This window comes from Mus caroli, unplaced genomic scaffold (genome assembly GCF_978045245.1).
Source record: "Mus caroli unplaced genomic scaffold, Mus_caroli_1 scaffold_15, whole genome shotgun sequence".
Classification (NCBI taxonomy): domain Eukaryota; kingdom Metazoa; phylum Chordata; class Mammalia; order Rodentia; family Muridae; genus Mus; species Mus caroli.
In genome coordinates this window covers 66,841,025-66,847,884 of record NW_028227270.1, presented here as the reverse complement: position 1 = coordinate 66,847,884, position 6,860 = coordinate 66,841,025, and the positions used below count along the sequence as shown (strand labels likewise).

General features: G+C 48.7%; 1 pseudogene; it reads left to right on the top strand.

Annotated features, from left to right (window-relative positions):
- Positions 1 to 5,553: 5,553 nt before the first annotated feature.
- Positions 5,554 to 5,991, top strand: LOC110308514 (small nuclear ribonucleoprotein Sm D2 pseudogene; annotated as a pseudogene).
- Positions 5,992 to 6,860: the final 869 nt, after the last annotated feature.

Below are 6,860 nucleotides of genomic sequence, written 5' to 3'. Positions count from 1 at the left end.
TAATGTGAGAAGCTACCTAAGAGCACTCTGGGCTGAGAATCTGGGTCAGGCTGCGTCTTCTTTCTGGACTGGAGTCAATAGTGCCTAATGTGGGAAACTGCATAACCAAGGACCCAGATGGAAGTTTCTAGCCACGATAATCAGAATATTAAAACTTCTGCATGCACACCACGATGCTGTAGATGCGAAAGGCATTTTTTGTTCCTCCCTAGGAAGAAACACTCTGAAGAGCCCAGGTGTGAGGTCCACTCCAGGCTCACAGTAGGCTCACTGCACCTGGGGCCAGGGAAGCCAGATCTCTGCCCCAGCTGTCTACCTCAATCAGATTCTCCAGATAATTGCTCTACTCCACCCGCCGCTTAGTATGCACGGACGACTCTCAAGCTGTGGGCTCCTTCCTCCTGGGATGAACTCAAAAGCTGACTCTGTCAATTTTGCAGGAGTTAATTTCTAGGGTGAGCGAGAGGCAGACCTTTGCGAGAGGAGTACGGGACTTGGCGGGCTCGCATTTCATCATGCTCTTCCATAGAGGCACGTGGGAGCAGCAGATAGAGCCAACCCATGCATGAACCGCATGCAGTCCAAAGGGTTAGGTTACTGTTTCTGTGTTCTGGTCAGCACAGCTCTGAGCTTTGTGGGGCTATGCATCTAGCACCTTGACATCTATGAAGGCTGCACTTTTGTCTCACCAGTGAACCCCGTCCCTGTTAGGGATTCACATATGGTGCCCCAAACCTCTCCAGGGCCCAGCGAGTTAAGACTGATGTAACTATCCGTGTGGGCTGAAAGCCATCATTCGAAGCAGATGCCTTCGGGAGCATATGGTGAGGACTAGGCAGCGTCAAGAGAGACATCATTTCCTCCATGTTACTTTATCTACCTTCCTTTGGTAACGACATTTTCTGTGCCCCAGTGGCTAACCCCATGAATTTTAATGGAGACAGAGCGCCAGTTTAGTGAAAAGGGATTAAAAATTTGTGAAATATCACTTAGAGAGGAGCTGGTGATTTTTGCATCTGGGTAGCCAAAGGTCATGGGTGCCTTATTCACTTTCCAGTTGACGGTTAAGATCGTGGTACCACCTTAGTGGGAAGAGTCAGGGTTAAGCCACTGTTTGGCCTCTGGGACACACAGATTGAGGGATTAAAGGGCTTGCCTTGCTTTGATGACTCCGTCATGAAATGGTAAGATGTCTGTGCTTTGCGGGGAAGGGTTTGTCCTGGCTCCAGTGGTTATGATATGTGCTAACAGTCTAAGCGTGTGCCATGGGTGTATTTCACTCATGTGTTTATGCATGTAACCGTCATAGTGGACTTGAAGGAGGAGCTGCTTTATTCCCAGTTTTCCGATGAAGCGGCAGATGAAGAATTCTGCCAGGGTCACGCTGCCACCTGTGTACTGGGACCATGGAGAGCTGGTTCTTGAAGCTCTGCTAAATCTGCCAGAGAAATAGAGACTCGAAGAACGCTCTCATGTTGTTCCATCTTGCCTCGCAGCCCTGCCAGCCAGCCAGCCAGCCAGCCAGCCCTTCATTTAGTTCTAATTATAGAAACACAATTCAAACTGCCTTAGGAAAGGGGCCGTAATTAAAAAGCGAAGGCAAACTCAGGCTGCAGACATGGCATCTCTAGGACTTAGCTCTCCTAGGAAACAGTTTCCATGTCCAAGGGAAGGGGATGCTGGGATTGGCTTGGGCTGGACCATCCTGGGGAGCCCAACCTTTATGAACTGTAAAGAGGACAAGAGAGCAAGAGGGTGTTCAAACGGACAGAATCAAGGTATCGCTAACCAGAAAAGACAGCAGGCCTGGGTGGCAGTGGACATTTGTGACCTTATTCAAAGTGGGTCAGTGGAGCACCACAGATGAGAACAGCTTGATCCACATGCTTATAACTGTGACAGTTGATTTCTGGCAACGGCAAAGGTGGTAGCAATTTCTGTTCTCTCACATTCGACACAGGTAAGAGACTACGTTGCCATAATCACTGCACAGTAGATGCGTTTGAACGCCTGCTACAGAGTTTATTAATAATTTTCAATTAGCCAAGGAATCCCATGGCAAACTCACCAAATTCTGCCCTAGAAATTTTAACTATGTCTTAGTCCATCTTCTGTTGTTATAACTCACTACTTACAGATCATTTCTAAGGAAGAGAAACTTCTTTAAGTCGTGGTTGTGGAGTCTGGGGGATCCAAGAGCACCGTCCTGGCACCTGCTCAGCACACGGTGAGGGGTTCCTGCTGCATCAGGCAAGGCAAAAGGCATGTCATGGTGACGTGGAACAGGCAGGCTAGCTCAGGTCTCTCTTCACAGAGAGCCACCAATCCCCTCAAGAGGCCCTCACCTCAGGACCCCATCTCATCCTGATTGCCTCCTAAAAGTTCCCTCTTCCACATACCGGTGCATGGACTTTGGGGTGCATGCCTTCATGACACAGTGTTGGGCACCCTTTCCCCTCATGGCATTAAAGCAGAACATTAAACTCCTCTCACTCGCTCTTCAGAATGACGTAGGAGCCTGCGAGGTAGGATGGGTTTCACAAAGTCCACAAGGTGCTTTCCCAATGAAAGTCCTACCTCCAGGAAAGAGGGCCACATCATCTCAGCAGAAGCCCCCTGCCTGCTCATTCAGGGGTCATGGCAGCAGCGATGTCTCAAAAAATTAGTTGCTCATTTGCTTTAAATGAAGCTCCAAAAAAAAAAAAAATCTTACCCTGATTAAACTCATCTTTGATCCAGATCCTTTAATAAAGGCACAGAGGCTGTTTGGGTTTGAGACATCCTCCGGGAAAGTGTCAGCGAAGCAATTTGCTAAAGACTAATGAGCGACTTGGCAAAGGAGTTCAAAGCCAATGTCAGAGGGGCCCCAGAGAGGGGAGGGAAAGGCCTGGGGGAACGGCTGAACAGCAGAACTCCAGCAGGCAGATCCAGGCTCCTCTTGGCCTGACACATTTTCGGGAGGTGTTAAGGATCAAGTGTGAGAATCAGGCTGGTTTGTTTGTTTGTTTACACTTGAGATTTTAATTTAATCACAACCCTTTCCTCCCTCAAACCCCTCCTATGTACCCTGCCCAACTCTCCTTCAAATTCGTGGTCTCTTTTAATGAATTGTTATTGCATACAGGTATGTATTTGTGTATGCATACATATACATAGACCTAAATATGACTTTTGAGTCCATATAATTTAGTTGTACGTCTGTTTTCCGGGCTGGTCATTGGGCACTGGGCGGTGTGCTCCTCCCTGGGGAGGACTGCCCCTCACTCCTGGCTTTCCTCGGTTGCTTGTAGGTTCCTTGTGTATGGCAGAGGTCTCATGGGCTTTTCCTCGTTCCCTTCAACATGTCTGCTGGTGTCCTCCTTGTGCGTTCATGTTTCGGTGGTCATGGTGGTAAGACTTTACAAGTACAGCTTCGGAGATCGCTAGGCGACATATCTCACAGCAAAGTTCTTGATCCTCTAGGGCTTTTGTGGAGGGAGAGGGGAGGCCTGGAGAAAGCGGGTCACGTGGACTTGTGTGTTGATGGGGTGTCAAAGCTCAAGGGTCCCCAGTCCCCCATTCACCTCGTTCTCAGCCTATGTGGAAAGGCTCCCTGGGGAAGGACGATCACCAACAAGGAAGAAGGCAATGTCCCTGGGGAGATGTGGGTAAGAAGGGAGAGGGTGGAGCCTAGCAGGTGCCTGGGTCTGTACTGCGGTCCCAGCCCCCAACCCTGCTTTCCTATTGGAGGCTAGGTCTCTCTGTGGCAGTGTTTAGAACTGGGACTGGGGGAGTGTTGGGTTAGGAAGGCTTGGGTCTTATCAGTGAATTAATCCATTGATATGCTCATCATTTAATGGACCATTGGAAAGTGGTGGAGACTGTAGGAGGAGCGGCCTTGTAGGTTCCTGGGGGAGTGACCTCAAAAAAGTCTATTTCATTTTATTACTGTCCTTTTGTCCTCCCTCCCTCCCTCTCTCCTCCCTTCCTTCCTTTCATCTACCTGCCCCATCTCACCCCTGGCTGCCATGATTGAGTATCTTTCTGTTTTTGTGCCCAAAAGATGGTTTTACTTAAAAACAACTTTTTTTTTTTTTTATTTTAAAGGTGTGTGTGTGTGTGTGTGTGTGTGTGTGTGTGTGTGTTTGGCATGTGAGTGCAGTGCCAGCAGAGAGTAGAGACATGGGAACCAGTCATAAGCTACCTGATGTGGTTGCTGACGACCCAACTGGGATTCTATGGAAGAACAGCAAGTACTCTTAACTGCTGAGCCCTCTGTCCAGACACAGGTCTTCTTTCACACTGTGGTCCCCAACGCAATGAATGCAGTGAGCTGAACCCCAGACCCAACCCTCCATGACCACAAGCCCAAATAGTTCTCTCCTCCAAGTTGCTTCCTAGGGTACTTGATCCAAGCAACAGAAGAGCATCCGAACACAGCAGTGACCTGGACTTGAGGGGGCTGAGAAGAGTGAACCAAAGACAGAAAGAGTGATCTCTTTCTGGATCTTTCCAAAGTATTAAGTAGGAAGGGAAAGAAATGAGATCTGAAAGGCTTGTGCAGGCATGCCCACTGTGAGCAGAAAACCCAGAAGATACCTGCCAAAGGCAAGTATATCCACTACCTGGACCCCAGAGGCTGACCCACAAGGGTCATCAGATCTGAAGTGGGCACCGAGGGCTTGTGTGAGTTTTTAGTTCTGCCCGCTCTGTTTTCCAGTGCGGTTCCCTTTCAGCTAAGTCATTTGCCTGTAGCCCTGGGGTGGCGTAAATGGAACACCTCACACCCACTCAGCCAAGGACATTTAATTACTCTCACACTCTCTCGAAAATTCTGCCAAGGTGTATAAACAGACCAATTTCTGGGATTGTTTCAATCTAATCATAATAAAGCATTTGCTCTTTTGGCCTTGAGAGGGCTCCAAGGGAAAAATGATCTTAAGTCGGTTCCCAAAATAGCTCCCTTTGATTTCCAGGGCTGGTGCTGGTGCTGATGCAGTGAACTCCACAGAGCTCCTGGTGTTGACGTCAATGAGCTGGGATGGTTTGAGTCCAGGATGGGTGTGTGTGTGTGTGTCCATCCATCTGTCTGTCAGTCTGTGAGGCGGCCATGCCTCTGCTTATTTTTCCTCTCAAAGTCCCATGGGGAGAATATATGTTTTTAGCAAAGGCGGTCTTACCAGCAATGACTTCAAACACTAGCTGCTACCAATTAGGTAGTATAACTGATTCAATGTCAGGATCGTGTGTGAGTTGGGAAGAGAAAGATGCTGAGTGGCTCTCAGAGGGCACGATGCCCAGAGAAGAAAGCACGGAGGACCTGGCATGCTTTGACTGTACACCCCAAAGCCAAATAAACCAGGCCAGACGTGGCAATGCAGGGTATGATGAAAAGCCAGAGCTCTGGAACAAGGCGGGCCTAGGTCTTATTTCTTGTTCACACAGCTTTTAGAAATTTCTCCATCTCCCTAGCACTTAGTTAGGTTTTCTGGAAATTATGAATCCTAGGGACTATGCAAGATTGCTGTCTTAGAAAAAAATCGGCGGGAGTGATCTGCGAGCAAAACCTACACCATGGGTCTCCTCAATAAACCCAAGAGTGAGATGACTCCAGAGGAACTGCAGAAGCGGGAGGAGGAGGAATTCAACACAGGTCCCCTCTCAGTGCTCACGCAGTCAGTCAAGAACAACACACAAGTGCTCATTAACTGTCGCAACAAGAAGCAGCTGCTGGGCCGGGTGAAGGCCTTTGACAGGCACTGCAACATGGTGCTGGAAAATGTGAAGGAGATGTGGACTGAGGTCCTCAAGAGTGGCAAGGGCAAGAAGAAGTCCAAGCCTGTCAACAAGGACCGCTGCATCTCTAAGATGTTCCTGCATGGGGACTTGGTCATTGTGGTGCTGCGGAACCCGCTCATCGCTGGCAAGTAGAGCCTGCTCCCTGCCCTGCGAAGGCCTGCAGAACCCTGCCCAAAGGGCGAGAAATAAAACCCTGTGCTTTTTGTTAAAAAAAAAAAATCCCACTGAGTGGTAAGAACTGAATGAGGTTTGCAGAAATCAGGCGTTTAAGTGAACACATTGCTCTGTCCTGCCATTCCAAAGTGGCTGTCTAGTACCACTTGGCTCCCGGTGTTCATAGTGCTAGATATTTAGTAGGGATTCAGGATATGTTTGAAGATAGAATAGATGGTCTGCTCCTGTAACAGAATACCCAACGCTCGGTCACTGATAACAAACACAGATAGATGTATTCTAGTCCTGGAGGCTGGAGGTCTAAGAGCAGGATGCTGGTCCTGGGCGGGGCTTTCCGCCAGCATCATAGGATGACAGATCATAGAATGACTGATGTAGAGAGAAGGATGAAATCCAAGTCCACATGCTACATGCCATTCCTCCTGTTGCTCTCTCTGCTCCCTCCTGACTGTTGTGGGTACCTCAGCTCTCTATCTATCTATCTTCTCCACATCTGTATGTCTCTCTCCTCCACACCCCCCAACACCACATCACTCGCCTACTGGAGGGTGAGGATGTGTCCACATGTCCTCCAGACTCTGACCTCTAAGGCAAAGCCGTCATTCATTTCCCAAACATGATCAGGCCAAGAACGAACAGGAAGCAGATGTGGGCACCTACTGAATCCTGTAGGCACACTTTTTTTTTCTCCGCAACCTACTTTTAATAAGGGTTCACCCTCTTCTCCGGCCCACCACGCAGCAGAGGTAGCGGAAGAGAAAAGTTATTAGAGTATGGGGAAGTGGACCTGTTGTTCAGCAATAGTTCTCTGAAACTCATGTTGGAACTTGGTCCCAAGTAACAGTGTTGACAGGAAGGTGACCTCTAAATGGCTGATTAGGTCTTTAAGAGGGACCAGGATGACTCTA